This window comes from Dermochelys coriacea, chromosome 15 (assembly GCF_009764565.3).
Source record: "Dermochelys coriacea isolate rDerCor1 chromosome 15, rDerCor1.pri.v4, whole genome shotgun sequence".
In the NCBI taxonomy this organism is placed as follows: Eukaryota; Metazoa; Chordata; order Testudines; family Dermochelyidae; genus Dermochelys; species Dermochelys coriacea.
The window spans coordinates 1,696,331-1,714,508 of NC_050082.1; the positions used below are offsets into that span (position 1 = coordinate 1,696,331).

Genomic DNA, 18,178 nt, shown 5'->3' on the forward strand with positions numbered 1-18,178 from the left:
GATCGGATCACAGAAACCCCCTTGGGAACGGCTAACCGAGGTGCTGAGACTACTTCTAACCCCTTTTCCCTGCCAGCCCGGGACTCCAGCACCTTGGCAGTTTGAGCCAGACACCCGAGCCTGCTACAAACCCCGACCCTGGTCTGAGCCACGTCCCCCCGGAGCTGCAGGCTTAACTGAAAGCAGCCTAAGACGTGTTCCTGTCTCTAACACTCAGTGGGGTCCACGCCCCAGATAAATCTGTTTTACGCTCTATAAAGCTTATACAGGATAAACTCAAATTGTTTGCCCTCTGTAACACTGATAGAGATATGCACAGCTGTTTACTGCCCCATCCCCATTAATACATACTCTGGGTTAATAAATAAGTAAAAAGCGATTTTATTAAATACAGAAAGTAAAATTTAAGTGATTCCAAGTAGAAACAGACAAAAGTAAATTACCAAACAAAATAAAATACAGAAGTCTTACTGTATTAGGCATAAAGTGATTACAGATGAAATTTCACCCTCAGAGATGTTCCACCTTAGGCACTGAATTTAACCATAGAGTGGAAATCTGTCAAAATTTGTTAATCTTTAAGGTGCCACAAGTACTCCTTTTCTTTTTGCGAATACAGACTAACACGGCTGCTACTCTGAAACCTGTCAGAGATGTTCCAGCAAGCTTCTTTTACAGACTAGTCTTCTTCGAGTCTGGGTCCAGCAATCACTCCCACCCCTGTGATTACTGTCCTTTGATCCAGTCTTTCAGGTAATCTCTTGAGCCAGCTGAAGACAAAATGGAGGGGTCTCCAAGGGGCTTAAATAGTCTCTCTTGTGAGCAGAGACCCCCCTCCTCTCTCCTATCCAGAATTCAGCTCAAAGATGGAGTTTTGGAGTCACATGGGCAAGTCACATGTCCATGCATGACTGAGTTCCTTACCAGCCAGGCAACATTTCTGGGAAAGCTCAGATGTGGATTAGCATCTCCAAGTTCATTGTTGTCTTAAGTGTTTTTTGATTGGGCACTTACTGAGAATAGTCTTCTCAGGAAGCTGACCAACTGCTTCACTGAGGCTACTTAAAATTAAACAAGTTAATAGCCAATCTTCATAACTTTGAATACAAAAATGATACATGCATACAAATAGGATAAATAGATTCAGTAGATCACAATCTTTACAGAGATATTACATGGCATATGTAGCATAAGACATATTCCAATTATGTCATATATACATTTATAAGCATATTCCCATAAAGCATTATAGGGTGCAACATCACAGGGGTGTTGATGATGGAAACTATGTATTTGGTGTTTGTTATTACTACTTCAACTCAGGGGTGCAGAAGCATCCCCAGCATCCCTAGTTCTAGCACCACTGCCCTTGGCGTGGGAGGCCTCACAGATCTGTGTGTGGTCATGTTTGCGCCCACCACAGCAGGCTGATCGTGCTATCCTATGTGTCATTGTCACATCTGCATCACACCAGGATGACAGCTGTGCAAGACACTGTGATGTTGCATGGCACAGTGAAAACATGGTTTACATGTAGCCTTGGAAGGATCTGATTTTTAATCAGTAAACCCCAATTTCACCGTGTACACACAAACCCATGCAAAAATATTGCCATCAGTAATAATCAAAACTGGCAGATAGGCAAAAGAAGAAAAATGTTGCCTTAGAACTTATCAGAGCTTGAATGCAATATTAAAAATTGGTGCTTTAATGGTCAGAGCTTTAACATTCTGAATTTCACCATCTCTTGCCATTAAATAATTATTGTCTCAGCTGCCCCATCCAGAATTTCCTGGAACTGTAAACATTTTGATGGATCAAAAATTGAAAAATATGCTTAAAATCAAATTTTGCACAAACAAAAAAACAGACAAAATTTAAAAATAAAGTAAATCATAGAATATCAGAGTTGGAAGGGACCTCAGAGGGTCATCTAGTCCAACCCCCTGCTCAAAGCAGGACCAATCCCCAACTAAGTCATCCCAGCCAGGACTTTGTCAAGCCTGACCTTAAAAACCTCTAAGGAAGGAGATTCCACCACCTCCCTAGGTAACCCATTCCAGTGTTTCACCATGCTCCTAGTGAAAAAGTTTTTTCCTAATATCCAACCTAAACCTCCCCCACTGCAACTTGAGACCATGACTCTGCGTTCTGTCATCTGCTACCAGTGCGAACAGTCTAGAGCCATCTTCTTTGAAACCCCTTTCAGGTACTTGAAAGCAGCTATCAAATACCCCCTCATTCTTCTCTTCTGCAGACTAAACAATCCCAGTTCTCTCAGCCTCTCCTCATAAGTCATGTGTTCCAGTCCCCTAATCATTTTTGTTGCCCTCCGCTAGACGTTTTCCGATTTTTCCACATCCTTCTTGTAGTGTGGGGCCCAAAACTGGACACAGTACTCCAGATGAGGCCTCACCAATGTCGAATAGAGAGGAATGATCACGTCCCTCGATCTGCTGGCAATGTACAGCCCAAAATGCCATTGGCCTTCTTGGCAACAAGGGCACACTGTTGACTCAGATCCAGCTTCTCGTCCACTGTAATCCCTAGGTCTTTTTCTGCAGAACTGCTGCCTTGCCATTCTGTCCCTAGTCTGTAGCGGTGCATGGGATTCTTCCGTCCTAAGGGCAGGACTCTGCACTTGTCCTTGTTGAACATCATCAGATTTCTTTTGGCCCAATCCTCTAATATGTCTAGGTCCCTCTGTATCCTATCCCTACCCTCCAGCCTATGTACCACTCCTCCCAGTTTAGTGTCATCTGCAAACTTGCTGAGGGTGCAATCCACACCATCCTCCAGATCATTAATGAAGATATTGAATAAATCCGGCCCGAGGACCAACCCTTGGGGCACTCCACTTGATACCGGCTGCCAACTAGACATGGAGCCATTGATCACTACCCGTTGAGCCTGACAATCTAGCCAGCTTTCTGTCCACCTTATAGTCCAAAATGTTGATATTATCCATCAAAATGTTTACACTTGATTTTAGCCAAAAGACTGAGAAGCGATATCGGTTGAAATTACTGAAAAAAATTGAAATTGAATTCTGCCAGGTCTACTCACAAGCTAGCACTAGTAGAGCAAACTCCCAAAGGTGGCTGGCAAACCTATGCTCCTAGGAATTTTACGTGTAGCAAGAGTAGTGGCTACGGAGTCGTGGATTCTATTCCAACTTCTGCCACGCTCACCATGAGATCTTAGACAGAGCATTTAATTTCACTGGGTCTCTAGTTCATCCCCATGCTATGGGTTTGCTAGCATAAGGGGTCACTATGCTGATGGATCCAGGTCCTAGGGAATTTCCCCAATGTAAGGAGCTTTCCCTGATGGCATAGAGGAAAAATGGAGGTGTGACTAGAGTGCAACCACCCTCTAGTTATTCAAAGCTGTTGGAACAGTCATATGGACCTTAGGCAGCAAGGAGGCAAGTTGGGCTGCTCTGATCAACTCTGGGGGATAAAAAAAGCCTGCTTTGAGCAGGGGCTTGGACTAGATGACCTCCTGAGGTCCCTTCCAACCATGATATTCTATGAAGCCCACAGCTGGCTCTGGACAGGCAAGGCACAAAGGAGGCCCAGCCTTCTTGGGCCCTGTGCTGAGCTCAACTCTGGCGCTGGAATGCCATGAGCGATGTGTGTCAGCTTCCTTATCTGTAAAATAGGGATCCTGATCCTTCCCCAACTCCCAGGATAGAGGGGTTGTGAGGCTTATTGAGTTAAAAACGATGTTCCACTGTGGAAGCATGGGTAGGTATCTCTGTCTCCCTGTCATGGCTCGTCCCAGGCTAGGGTGACTATACAGCAAGTGTGAAAAATCAGGATGGGGGGCGGGTAATAGGATCCTATACAAGACAAAGCCCCAAATATTGGGACTGTCCCTATAAAAATTGGGACATCTGGTCACCCTATCCCAGGCATAGGTGCTGGAACTCGGCATGCTGGGGGTGTTGCAACATGCCCTGGCATGAAGTGGTTTCCATTATACATGGGGTTTAGAGTTTGTTTCAATGGCTCTCAGCACCCCCACTATACAAACTCTTCCAGCACCCCTGGTCCCAGGGGCATCATAACAGGGGGCATGGCCCCATCATTTAGCACCTCTATGATGCTTGGAGGGCAGGGGTTTCTAGGCATAAGCAAGAACTCCCCAGCAACTTGCCTGGGTTAGCCCTAAAGGACAATTACAGCTTGCTGATGATAGAAGCCTATATTATCTTTTGAAACTTGAGCTTGTAACTCATTTGTGTGTTTATGTTCACTTGCTTTCGCCTTGTAAATAACTCTCCCATGTTCTTTTCCTGCTTAATAAATCTTCATATTGTTTATTATAGGATCAGCTACAAGTATGGTCTTTGGATGAGACCTAAAGAGCAATAGGCCTGAGGCAAGTGATTGGTCCTTTGGGATTCGGAGTAACCTAAATATTGCTTTGATTCTGGGTGTAAGGGGCCATCTGTCACAGAGCTACACTCACCAGGTGGCAAGACAGACCAGAGCACCTATAGGGATGGTCTGTGACTCCATGTTCAGGCTGGAAAGGTGCCTGAGGAGTTTGCACTCGAAGTTTAGAACTCACACCTCATTTGGGGATTGTGCCCTGGTTGCCAACACCTGCTGGGAGGTTGGGACTCACTCTTGGGAGCGTCACACCACATATAGGGGTTCGTGAGTCCACTTCACAGACTAGCGCCAAGGCTGTTCTTTACCCAAGTAATAGAGCTTCACACACTCAAGTCCCAGACCCAATCTCTGCACTTGATGCCTGTAGCAATGTGAGACTCACCCATGCAGCACCTTCTGCTGATCATCTCAGGCATTAGCTCTCTAGCTCAGAGAGCCTCCTACTGGCCAGTGTCTCACCTGCCGTTGGCCGCCAATGTCCCTCCCAGACCCCAGTGCCCTTTACCTTGGGGTTCTGCCCACCACACTAGATCTCCCCTCCCAGGGGAGCCCCCAACCTTCTACACCCACCTCACCTCAGTGGCAACTACCAGCCATCATCTAGCTCCTTTCTCAAGGGGCAGGCTGCAGTGTCATGGCCTCTCATCACCAGCAACTGCTTCTGCCGATCTCTGGGCTGCACCTCTCAGTCCAGTACCTGCATAGACCTTTACCAAGGCCTCAACCTGGGGAGTTGCCAGGCTGGGGCTCCCCAGCTCCTCTGGCCTTTCCCCAGCCCTGCGCCGCTTTGCTTCAGGTAACCTTTTCTCCCTAGTAGCCAGGTACTTCTCTCTTCACAGCAGGAGAGAGACTAAGCCAGCTCCACCCAGAGCCCTTATAACAGGGCCAGGTGTGGCCTGCTTGGGGCATGGCCCCAGCTGTGGCTGCCTCCCACTCAGCCCAGCCTTGCACAGCCCGCAACAATGCCCAATCCAGGGGCAACATGTCACAGCAAGCAGGAAGGCAGAGGAGGGCAAAGCATCATTTCTGTGATTCCATGTTTCGGGGGTGGCCAAACATGCAGCCTCCAAAGCTCCCCAGTGAAGCTTGTGGGCGTGGATGCCTCCCTCTTTACGGAAGCATGGCTTGTGCTGCAGTGCCCGCCACTCCAGCCGGGCAGTGTCAGGGCCATGCTGCATTTGGGGAGGGGCGGAATGTGAAGAACACCCTCATCGCTTCAGGTGTGTGTGCGTGCAGGGTGGGGGGTCCTCCTGCCAGGCCTGGAGACCTCCACAGGGGGATGGGAGGCAGCAGGTCTTAAGTTCTAATCCTGACCCTACCACTGCCATGCACCGTGGTGGGGGGTAAGTCACTGCTATGACACCTGACTGTTATTACTGAACTAGAGAGTCACACACTGTGTTGCTCCTGTAGGTCGAGCTCCCCATGTTATCCATTATTTTAAGGGCAAAGGGAGAGAGGGGCTGGGGCTTGCTGTAAGGTTGCCAGGCATCTTGTTTTCAAGCAGAATGCCCAGTTGAAAAGGGACCCTGGCGGCTCCGGTCAGCACTGCTGACCAGGCCATTAAAATTCCAGTTGGCCGTCAGCAGCGGGACTAAAGCAGGCTCCCTGCCTGCCCTGGCTCCGCATGCCTCCTGGAAGCGTCTGGCTCCTAGGCGTAAGTGCAGCCAAAGGGGCTCCATGTGCTGCCCCCGCCCTGAGCGCCGACTGTGCATCTCCCATTGGCAGGGAACCATGGCCAATGGGAGCTGCGTGGACAGCACCTGTGGGTGAGGGCAGCGTGCAGAGCCACCTGGCTGCCCCTTGGTCTAGGAGCCAGAGGGACATGCCAGCCTCTTCCAGGAGCCACCTGAGGTAAGCACCACCTGGAGCACAAGCCCCTGCCCCAGCCCTGAGCCCTCTCCCACATCCCAACTCCCTCCCGGAATCCTCACCCCCTCCAGGGCCTTTCCGCCCTGCCACAGCCTGGATCCCCCTCCTGGACTCCGAACCCCTCAGCCCCAGCCCAGAGCCCCCTCCTGCATCCTAAACCCTTCATTCCTGGCCCCACCCCAGAGCCCACAGCAAGAGCGCTCACCCCTCATCCACCCCAGCCCCCTGCCCCAGCCTGGAGCCCCCTCCTACATCTTCAGCCCCTCATTTCTGGCCCCACTCCAGAGCCCACACCCCTAGCCCAGAGCCCATACCCCCTTCCACACCCCAACCTGGAGGCCCCCCCCCACTCCAAACCCCTTGGCCCCACCCCCCAGGCCAGAGCCCCATCTTGCAGGCCAAACACCTCATCCCCGGCCCCATCCCAGAACCCACACCCCCAGCTGGAGCCCTCATTCCCTCCCTCATCCCAACCCCCAGCCCCAGCCTGTTGAAAATGAGTGAGTGAGGGTGGGGAAAGCATGGGAGGGATGGAGGGACAAATGAAGTGGGTGGGGGTGGGGCCTCAGGGATGGGGCAGGGAAGGGTGTTCGGTTTTCTGCAACTAGAAAGTTGGTAACCCTAGCTGGCTGGTGTCGGGGCCAGGGGCCAGTGGAGGGTGGTCTGGTTGTGCTGGGGTTGAGGGCTTGGCTGGGGCCTGGCCAGAGTGGAGGCAAGTGTCCTAGGTGAGAGGGAGGGCAGCTGGATGGGGGGGCTAGCTGGAGTGGGGGCAAGGGACCTGGCTGGGTGTACTGCTCTGCTTTCATATGCATGCAGCATGCAGCCCCCACATAACAGATGGCCCCATGTTTCTATTATGGGCACAGAGAGACGTGCCCATTTGTTGAATGTGGGGCTTCGCTTGACCCATTAGAGCAGCTCTTCACCAACTGCTCAGCCACCCCTGCCTAACTCCTGCTGCCCTCTCCCCCTTCAAAGATCAATCCCCAACCCTACTTGTCCTCCCCCCTTCCCCCCCATTCAGGGATTTAACTCAGTCCCCCCCGCCGCCCGCACCAGAGTCAGCCCTACACAGCCCATTCTCATCCCTCAGTTTCCCCAGCTGTAAATGGGATGATAGTCTCCTCCGGCCACTAGATTGTGTTGCCTCCACTGTGAAAAATACAAGGACAGAGTACCGACCCCTATCCAGCCCAGCCTGACAATTCATCATAAGCTAATAGATTCATAGATACTAAGGTCAGAAGGGACCATTCTGATCATCTAATCCGACCTCCTGCACAGCGCAGGCCACAGAATCTCACCCACCCACTCCTATGAAAAACCTCACCCATGTCTGAGCTATTGAAGTCCTTAAATCATGGTTCAAAGACTTCAAGGAGCAGAGAAGCCTCCCTCAAGTCAACCATGCCCCATGCTACAGAGGAAGGCGAAAAACCTCCAGGGCCTCTCCAATCTGCCCTGGAGGAAAATTCCTTCCCGACCCCAAATATGGCAATCAGCTAAACCCTGAGCATATGGGCAAGATTCACCAGCCAGATACCCAGGAAAGAATTTTCTATAGTAACTCAGATCCCATCCATCTAATATCCCATCTCAGGGGATTTGGCCTATTTACCCTGAATATTTAAAGATCAATTACTTACCAAATCCCATTATCTCATCATACCATCTCCTCCATAAACTTATCGACTAGAATCTTAAAGCCAGACAGATCTTTTGCCCCCACTGCTTCCCTTGGAAGGCTATTCCAAAACTTCACTCCTCTGATGGTTAGAACCTTCGTCTGATTTCAAGTCTAAACTTCCTGGTGGCCAGTTTATACCCATTTGTTCTTGTGTCCACATTGGTGCTGAGCTGAAATAATTCCTCTCCCTCTCCTGTATTTATCCCTCTGATATATTTAGAGAGAGCAATCCTATCTCCCCTCAACCTTCTTTTAGTTAGGCTAAACAAGCCAAGCTCCTTAAGTCTCCTTTCATAAGACAAGTTTTCCATTCCTCGGATCATCCTAGTAGCCCTTCTCTATACCTGCTCCAGTTTGAATTCATCCTTTTTAAACATGCGAGACCTGGAATACTGTGTGCAGTTCTGGTGAGGTCTCACCAGTGCCTTGTATAATGGTACTAAAACCTCCTTATCCCTACTGGAAATGCCTCTCCTGATGCATCCCAAAATCGCATTAGCTTTTTTCACAGCCATATCACATTGGCAGCTCATAGTCATCCTATGATCAACCAATACTCCAAGGTCCTTCTCCTCTTCTGTTACTTCTAATTGATGCATCCCCAACTCATAACTAAAATTCTTGTTATTAATCCCTAAATGCATAACCTTACACTTCTCACTATTAAATTTCATCCTATTACTATTACTCCAGTTTACAAGGTCATCCAGATCCTCCTGTATAATATCCCAATCCTTCTCCGAATTGGCAATACCTCCCAGCTTTGTATCATCTGCAAACTTTATTAGCACACTCCCACTTTTTTGTGCCAAGGTCATTAATAAAAAGATTAAATAAGATCGGTTTTGGGACCAATCCCTGAGGAACTCCACTCCCTCCAACCTGACAGTTTGCCTTTCAGTAGGACCCGTTGCACTCTCCCCTTTAACCAATTCCTTACCCACCTTTTGATGTTCATATTGATCCCCATCTTCTCCAATTTAACTAATAATTCCCCATGTGGCACGGTATCAAATGCCTTACTGAAATCTAGGTAAATTAGATCCACTGCATTTCCTTTATCTAAAAGATCTGTTACTTTTTCAAAAAAGGAGATCAGGTTGGTTTGGCACGATCTACCTTTTGTAAAACCATGTTGTATTTTGTCCCATTTACCATTGACTTCAATGTCCTTAACTAATTTCTCCTAAAAATTTTTTCCAGGACCTTGCATACTACAGATGTCAAACTAACTGGTCTGTAGTTACCTGGATCACTTTTTTTTCCTTTCTTAAAATAGGAACTATATTAGCAATTCCCAATCATTTGGTACTATTCCTGAGTTTACAGATTCATTAAAAATTCTTGCTAATGGGCTTGCAATTTCAGGTGCCACTTCTTTAATATTCTTGGATGAAGATTATCGGACCCCCTGATTTAGTCCCATTAAGCTGTTTCAGTTTCGCTTCTACCTCTGATATGGTAATATCTACCTCTATATCCTCCTTCCCATTTGTCATGCTACCATTATCTCCAAGATCCTCTTTAGCCTTATTAAAGACTGAGGCAAAGTATTTGTTTAGATATTGGGCCATGCCTAGATATCTTTAACCTCCACTCCATCTTCAGTGTTTAGCGGCCCCCACTTCTTCTTTCTTAGTTTTCTTCTTATTTATATGGCTATAGAACTTTTTACTATTGGTTTTAATTCCCTTTGCAAGGTCCAACTCTACTCGACTTTTAGCCTGTTTCACTTGATCCCTACATGTTCTGACCTCAATTAGGTAGCTTTCCTTGCTGATCCCTCCCATCTTCCACTCCCTGTATGCTTTCTGCTTCTTCTTAATCACCTCTCTAAGATGCTTGCTCATCCAGCTTGGTCTACAACTCCTGCCTATGAATTTTTTCCCCTTTCTTGGGATACAGGCTTCCGATAGCTTCTGCAGTTTTGATTTAAAGTAATCCCAGGCCTCCTCTACCTTTAGATCCATAAGTTCTTCAGTCCAATCCACTTCCCTAACTAATTTCCTTAATTTTTGAAAGTCAGCCCTTTTGAAATCAAAAACCCTAGTTGCAGATTTATTTTTGTTAATCCTTCCATTTAGTTTGAACTGAATTAGCTCATGATCAGTTGAGCCAAGATTGTCCCCTACAACCATTTCTTCTATGACATCCTCGCTACACACCAAAATTAAATCTAAAATGGCATCCCCTCTGGTCGGTTCAGCAACTACTTGATGAAGGAATCCATCAGCTATTGCGTCTAGGAAAATCTGAGCCCTATTATTATTATTACTAGCACTGGTCCTCCAGTCTATATCTGGGAAGTTAAAGTCTCCCATGATCACGCAGTTTCCATTAGTATTTACTTTATTGAAGACATTAAAAAGGGCTTTAGCCGTATCCAAATTAGATCCCGGAGGTCTATAGCACACCCCAAGCACTATTGTAGGAGAGGCTCTACTAGTTATCTTCCCCAATGTAATTTTTGCCCAGACGGACTGTCTTATCCATTGCATCGCTTCTTATTTCTTTACATTCTACCTCATCATTGATATACAGTGCTACTCCACCACCTTTACCTTTATTTCTGTCGTTCCTAAAGAGCACATACCCTTCAATACCTGTAGTCCAGTCATGACTATTATTCCACCATGTTTCTGTTATCCCTATAATATCTGGTTTCACTTCCTGCACCAGTAGCTCTAGTTCCTCCATTTTGTTACCTAGACTCCTCGCATTGGTGTATAAACATCTTAATTTTTGCTGTTTGGCCTCGCTCACATTTTGTACCCTATTAGGCACAGTCATTCTACATCCAGTATAACCTATTAGACTAGTATCCACACCGCCCTCACTCCTTATATACATTCTCCTACCCACGGCTGTATCCATTCTTACTTCATCTTCTTCCCTCTCAATGCTAAAATCTGGCGTGGAGATTTTCTGGACATCTCTCATCCATCTCCCCCCAATTCCTAGTTTAAAGCTCTCTTTATCAGTTGTGCCAGCCTCGATCCTAGAAGTCTATTTCCTTCCCTACTCAGATGAAGTCCGTCCCGAGAGATCTGACCTCTGTCCGTGAATGCCTCCCAGTGGCCATACATCCCAAAGCCCTCCTTATAGCACCACTGCCTAAGCCATCTGTTGACAGTCATAATCTTGTCACCCCTTTGTTGCCCTTCTCTAGGAACAGGAAGGATCCCGCTAAAGATCACCTGAGCCTCAATTTCCTTAAGCATCTTCCCCAGCCTAGCATAGTCTCCTTAATACTTTCCAGCGAGAATCTAGCCATATCATTTGTTCCCACATGAAGGATAATTAGGGGATCTTTCCCGCTCCCTTGAGGATCCTTTTCAACCTCAGGTCTACATCCCGTATCTTAGCACCCAGAAGACAGCACACCCTTCTATTCTCAGGATCAGCTCTAGTTACAGGCCTGTCTATTCTTCTCAATAAAGAGTCCCGATCACATAGACCTGCCTCTTTCTGGTGAGAGTGCTATTCTCCAGTCTCTCCCCTGTTCCCTCTGGTGCAGGTTCTTTCCATTCCTATTTTCCTTTACAATCTTCTTCAACCCATCCTGTATCCTCCTGGGGCTCATATTTGGTGTAGTCTCCCTGACTCTTCCCCTTTTCTATACGACTAGCCTCTCTTTTCTTCCTTACCCTTCCACCTTCAACAAGTACCTGCTGAGCCCCTTCTTCATTTTCCAATTCTGCAAACCTGTTCCTAAGCCTCTATTTCTCCTTCACTAGCCCGTCTTTCCTCTGCCTGGTTCTTTTAGTCACATGTTTCCACTGACCACTTTCCTCATCCAGTCTCCCCTCAAATTCCCCAGCCCTGCTTCCATCTGTGAGTGAGCTTTTCCCTTCAGATACCTCATATCTTTGCTCCATCATCTGCTCAAACCCCTTCCTAAACTCAACCAGACTTTCCACCTGCATCTCCAAACCTCAGATCTTTTCCTCCATCAGCTCTATCAGACAACATTTCATGCAGAAAAAAATTCTTACCGGTTCCCCCCTCCAGGATCATGTACATACCACAGCTTCCACATCCAGTCATCCTCAATGTGTCTTTCACTACAGGAGTCACTCCCACAGCTGCCTCTGTATCTGTCATCTCCTTCCCACCCTAAATCCTGTTAATCTGGGAAACACAAGCCACACCAGAAGACCACCCTCCCCCAGCAAAAGCAAACCCCAAACAAGCACCACAATCCAAACTCCCCTGTTTAAAGCTCCTGTTTGTTAGCTCCTGTGCCAGTGCCTGGTGGCTGGCTACCTTTATATGGGCCCCTAGTCAGAAGCTCCACCCCCTAGGCAGGGCTCAGCTGCTCTCTCAGCACAAAGCCCCACCCCCTAATCAGGCTCAGCTGCTCTCCCAGCACAAAACCCCTACACACACACACACACAAATACTAAAAATACCAAAACCAAGTACAACTACCTTCTCCTCCAACAGAACTCCCACTCAAACTCCCCTGTTTAGAGCTCTGTTTGCTAGCTCTTGTGCCGCTGCAGCTGTCTCTCAATGCTCTGAACCACTGTCCTGGCCACTTAAAGTTCTAACGTATTGTTTGTATTGCAGCCCAGTCATGGCCCAGGCCCTTATGGTGCTAAGCTCTGTACAAATGCAGGACAAAGAGATGGTCCCTGCCCCAGAGGGCTTACACACTGCAATCTATCCCCTACACAGGCTGGCTGACCTGTCTCAGTGCCTGGGGGCAGAGTGGGACATGAAGGAAGAGCACTCGGTCCAGACTGGCCGTTCTCCTGAGTGCAAGGAAATTCAATCACAGCCCTGGCTTGCCTAAGGCTACTGAATCTATTAGCTGTAGTGGAAGCTTCATTAAACCCAGCAAGTGTACTGCTCTGCATGCCATGGGCTTTTTCACACCTCCTCCCATTTGCTGTGTGGCCTCTGAATTGTCACCCCTGAATTGTTTAGAAACCTGAGGAAAGTCAACGCTATTAAATGCTTCATAACTCACTTCTCCCTGCTCAAGCTCGGTGTGCAAGGTTGTGAAGGATGATGCTGGATCTTCCATTGTAACATTTAAAGTCAGCCCTATGGTAACAGATTAAGCTGTTCCTGGGGCACAGAACAGGAGCCCTGGCTAGAGGTGACTTCTGGGCTTAGAACTGGGGTCTTTTTTTTAAATTTTATTATTAAATGAAGAATGCAGGAAACAATGCCTCATCGTGGCTGTCTGCCGAGCACTTTTGCTTTATCCTATATAGAAGGGAGCCACACCAAATATATATTAAGCATTATTGTAAATCATGTCTCATCTATGCCAAACAGGATTAGCATAGAGGTGACCTGCAAGGAGGAAAAAAAACACCTTGCTGTATTTGCTCCTTTGCGATGGATAGAAGGTTTTTTTTTTAAGTCCTCCCTTCTCATTTTTATACCTTAGAAATAGCAAAATATTAAGTCTGATGTCTCCTAATTTAGCTAGAAGATATTTTTTTGAAAGGGGAGGAAGGGTCATTGTTGAATCTTTAACAAAGAGAGCTTTTCTCCCAGCTGCTTACTGAGCATTTGAGTAAATAGATGTTAAACAGTTTTCAACAGTGTGAATTACAATCACTTTCTGTCTCAGCTACTCAGGTTTCACTGCCCAGGTACTGTGATGTCACAGTCCTAAGACATCTATAGAGTCCTTCCAGGAAAAAAGCCTAGAAAAGACATTAATTTACATAGTAAACAATAGAATTCCTCTTCAGGCTCTCTTTATACATCAAAGGATGATTAACAAAGAGAAACCAACTCATTGTAAATAATTCATTATTGGTCTTGATTTATTTATTCTGTTTATGTTGTGATAGCATCTAAAGGGCTCAAGCAAATCTGGGCCCCATGTGTGCTAGGCACTGTAAAAAGACCTAGTAAATGACAGTGTGTGCCCCTGAGAGGTTACAGTCTAAGGCCCTGATCCTGCCAAGAGGACTGCATGAACAGACCTCTGCACCAGAGAAGTCAATGAGACTCCATGCAGGAATGAGGGCTTTCAGATGTGATTCTCTTTGTAGGATGGGGATTGAAGAGACAAGACAGTAGGAGACTAAAAAACAAATAGGCGGCAGGGAGAAGGGGCAAGGAGGATGGGGCAGACAGGAGGCTGGATTAGCACACATTGTGGGTGCAGCTTGTAGCCAATCAGTAGCAGCAGCAGTCACAGCAATCTTCTTTCCATTTCCAAAGGGTTTTGCAAGGAGTGTTTGAAGATCTCCAGTGAGCCATCTTGAAAAGAAATAAGGGAAAGATTGGATTTTTTATTTAAAGAGATGTGAAGGGTTGGATCACAGAAAACCGCCTGGGAGCTGCCACTCTGATGTGCCCAGACTACTTCTGCTCCTGCTTTCCTGCCCAGGCAACTTAGGACTTCAGTGCCCCGCCTAGTTTTAGCCAGACCCACTAGCCCTGCCTGCCAAACCCAGACCCAGGTCTGAACCACATTCCTGAACAGCTGTAGGCTTAACTGAAAGCAGCCTTACAGAAATGTGCCTGTCTTTAACACTCAGATGCCCAACTCCCAATGGGGTCCAAACCCTAAATAAATCCATTTTACCCTGTATAAAGCTTACACTGGGTAAACTCATAAATTGTTCGCCCTCTATAACACTGATAGAGAGATATGCACAAGCTGTTCCCCCCTGCCCCAAGTATTTATACATACTCTGGGTAATTAACAAGTAAAAAGTGATTTATTAAATACAGAAGGTAGGATTTAAGTCATTCCAAGTAGTAACAGACAGAACAAAGTGAATTACCATTACAAATAAATAAATCCGCAAGTCTATGTCTAATAAAACTGAATACAAACAAAACTTCACCAGTTCCACTTTGTTGCAAAAGTTAAGAGCTTCAGATAACAAGGGTGTGGGGGCAGTGTATCTCCCTCTTCCATGCAGTTACAGAAGTATAACCTCTTTTTAACTTGTATTGTAAATGATGAGAATATTACATTCACTCCAAAAATCTTCACACATGACACAGAATATCCTGTAAATCAGTGTACAAAGTTTTAAATTAAAAGGCCTCCTTGCAGCTAAAGTCAATGGGTGCTAACTTCCAACAAATGTAAAGTAGTGTACTTTTGATAGCCTTTAAGTAAGTGGAATAAGGAAAATTGATAGACAATCTTCATGAGGATCTTTCTACATTTTAAAGACCAAGGCTAAAGGTTTTTATGTAAAAAGTAGTTTAATTCCTGGTAAAAACTCATAAGGATGTTTGCTTAAATTACATACATTTTGTAAATAAATCTACATGCATGCTCCTTTTGATTGGTGTTTTAAAAGTTTATTTGTTAAGCTTACTTGATCAGCATTACTTTTTTTCCCGTAACTTTGCTATTCTCCCACAGATTTATTTTTTTAATCTTATCTCCATTAAAAAGTGTTGTTATGCACAAGTTGTTTTTTTCTTTTAAATAGCCTGTGTATATTTTGTATATAAGTGTGTAAATCGAAATCTGTCTTTACAGCATACAAGTAATACAATTTAAAGGGTTTTCCTTTAGGCAAAACTTTAAAAAAGCAATTTAACGACTTTTTTAAAGGCTGGTATATTTCTACAAAACTTGCATTATGTATAGTCTGTCTTTCTTTCATTTACAGAGATGCATTTTTTAAACAGACCAGTGGTTGAAAGCCACACCTCTTGGGACCATGACTGGTTCAGGAAAATACAATTCTATTATGTTTTTAAAGCATAGCTTCTGATGGGCTCATCCTAGAGGCATGCTTGTCCAAAGTTGGCTGACCTGGAACTACTGGTATTTGACTAGTGGCAGCTGCAGTGGTGAGCTGCTTGTCTCTTTTCTCTGCTCTTTGGCCAGTGACACAGGCTTTCTTCCTTTCCTGGAGTTTAAACATTTTCTGCAGCCTCGGAGTGAATTCTTTCTTTGACAGGCTGAAAGGCTTTTGCTGTGTCCAGTTCTACAGTCTCTCTCGTGTGTCTTGTTTGACCCCACCCCACTTTCTTGTCTCTAAAAATAAATGTTCTGTACTACTATTTAAATGGCTTTATTTCAAAAACAATTATTTTTTCAGATTTCATTTCAAACTACCTGAATGCATAAAGTTTTCTCTCTAAAGACCTCTTAACATTTCTGTCTTATCACATTATTCCTCTTTTGAAAAAACTTTATTTCAAATGTATAAATGGCCTGTTTCTTCTGAAAAAAATCATTTTTCTTCTAACTTTTAAAATGGCTTTGTAGAGAGGGTTCGTCCCTCTCCGGGGCAGCAGGGAACCACACCACCTCCTTCGGTCCTTGCACTGACCCCTGGGGAATCAGTTGGGCCATTGGAGTCTGGGCTCCAGCCATCCAGCAGGGCTGAGCAAACACAGGTAACAGTTAGCAAATAACAAGCCCAGGCCCTAGGCCAGGGCAGGGCAGCAATGAGTTCAAGGCTCAGGCCCTCAGGCAGGGGCTCAGCCAACACAGATAACAGTTAACAAGCCCAGGCTTCAAGCGGCCTGGGAGAGGGGGAGACTGCCACCCAGGCCTACCCACACCACTGCATCCCAGCCCGGGGCCCTAGCAGTGACCAAAGGCCAGCTGCTGGGTCAGTGGGGATCCTGGCCGCAACACACTGACATGGGTTCCGGCTGTGTTGCAGCCAGACTTGGGTTGGCTGCCCCGGGGCTACTTCCCAACTCCCCCTCTGGAGGTATTTGGGTCAAGGCGGTGCCCTCAAGGGGGTCCAGCACCATTGGGTCCTTAGGGCAACTGGTGAGGGGTAGGCTCGGCAACTCTCCCCCATGCTATCCATGTCAAGTATCGGCCGGTCAGGCCAGTCTCCAGGTCCACCGCTGGTTCCTACAGTTTCCCTGGAGGGAGCTGGGCCAGAGGCATCTGGCCTCTTCAGCGGCTGCCTCCTGAGTGAGTTCTGGGGTTGGGCTCTTATACTTCTTGTCCAGCCTCTGACCCTCTGGAGATATAAGAACGAATTGAAGTGAGAGTCCTGCTGTGATATTGTGAACTTTGTTTTATTATATAATTGTGAAAGTGTACTTGTGTTTTAAGACTTGAAGAGTAGCAGCAGTGACTAACAACAGACATATTTAATGAGACATCAGAGATATCCATCAAACCCCTACCTACGCAACAATATAAAAGAAATACTGTTATTGCTTTTGTCATGCTTAACATGTAATGTTTATGACTTTCTAACACTGTGTAACATAGATTTTTGCTCTCCCAATACTGTTTTCCCTCACAGAAAATAAAAGATGCCCCTGAAGAAGTCTTCAGGAGCTCAGTATAGGAAGCAGAAAGCTCAATTGCAAACTAGTTTGCAACAAGGGGCAAATATGATGGGAAAATATCTGAAACAGAACAACATAGACCAGGCTTTAGGCAGTAGCTATCATCCCAATGCCAGAAGAAATTGAGAAGCGAAGTGTAAATGATGAAAGTCCTATTACTAAGGAATTAGCAGAATTTACCTGAAGATAAGGAATGGAAAATGTGAGGAAGTGATGGAGAATTGTCCAGTTTTCCTGGTGGTGTGAAGGAGAGGGATGATAAAGAAGAAATGTGACTCACATCAAAAGGAGAGAAACGAATAAACAAGAATCAGCCTCGCATGATGACAGGAACAGCAGTGAGAAAATTGCACACCATAACTCGATACCATCAGATCCTGCTCTATGGTCGGCACTCCTAAACTCTGCCATGCTGATCGTACAATTTTGAATGGGCTGGCAAAATTGAGGATATGATGTTTCCAGCAAATGAGCAGAATCGACACTTCTCAATATCACACTGCAAAGAGTGCTCAAGAATGGTGAGAAAACTGAATTGGCACTGGCTAGTTTACTCAAATCAATTGACAAGTGTTCTGGTTTTCTTGCAAAATATTTGATAAGACTGCCAAATTGTTTGCTTGCACTTTCTGGGTATACTTAGTTGATGCTCGTGAAACAACATGAAAAGTAACCCGGCATTTTATGGCCTACTCCAAATGGAGAGAGGTTGAGTCTGTTACCCGCACACTCTAGGGCACCTCACCTTTACCTTTCCATGGGCTCAAGGCATAACCCAGTTAATTTAGGCACCCACCCTTACCCCCTTCCTAGGGCTCCAGGACACCCTTACCCAATTCCTAGGGCTCAGGGCGTAATCTCTGTGGGTTTGAGGGGCCTTTTACCAGTGAAGAGCCTTAAACAGTAATATCCTTAACTTCTATTTATTAACAGTTACCTAAGCAGAACA

At 46.1% G+C, this 18,178-nt stretch overlaps 1 long non-coding RNA gene across 1 annotated transcript; it reads left to right on the forward strand.

Annotated features, from left to right (window-relative positions):
• The first annotated feature begins 319 nt into the window (after nt 1–319).
• Nucleotides 320–14,723, forward strand: LOC122456850. Its single transcript, XR_006275952.1, has 2 exons — nt 320–397; nt 14,674–14,723. It is a non-coding gene; the product is annotated as an uncharacterized LOC122456850 (long non-coding RNA).
• Nucleotides 14,724–18,178: the final 3,455 nt, after the last annotated feature.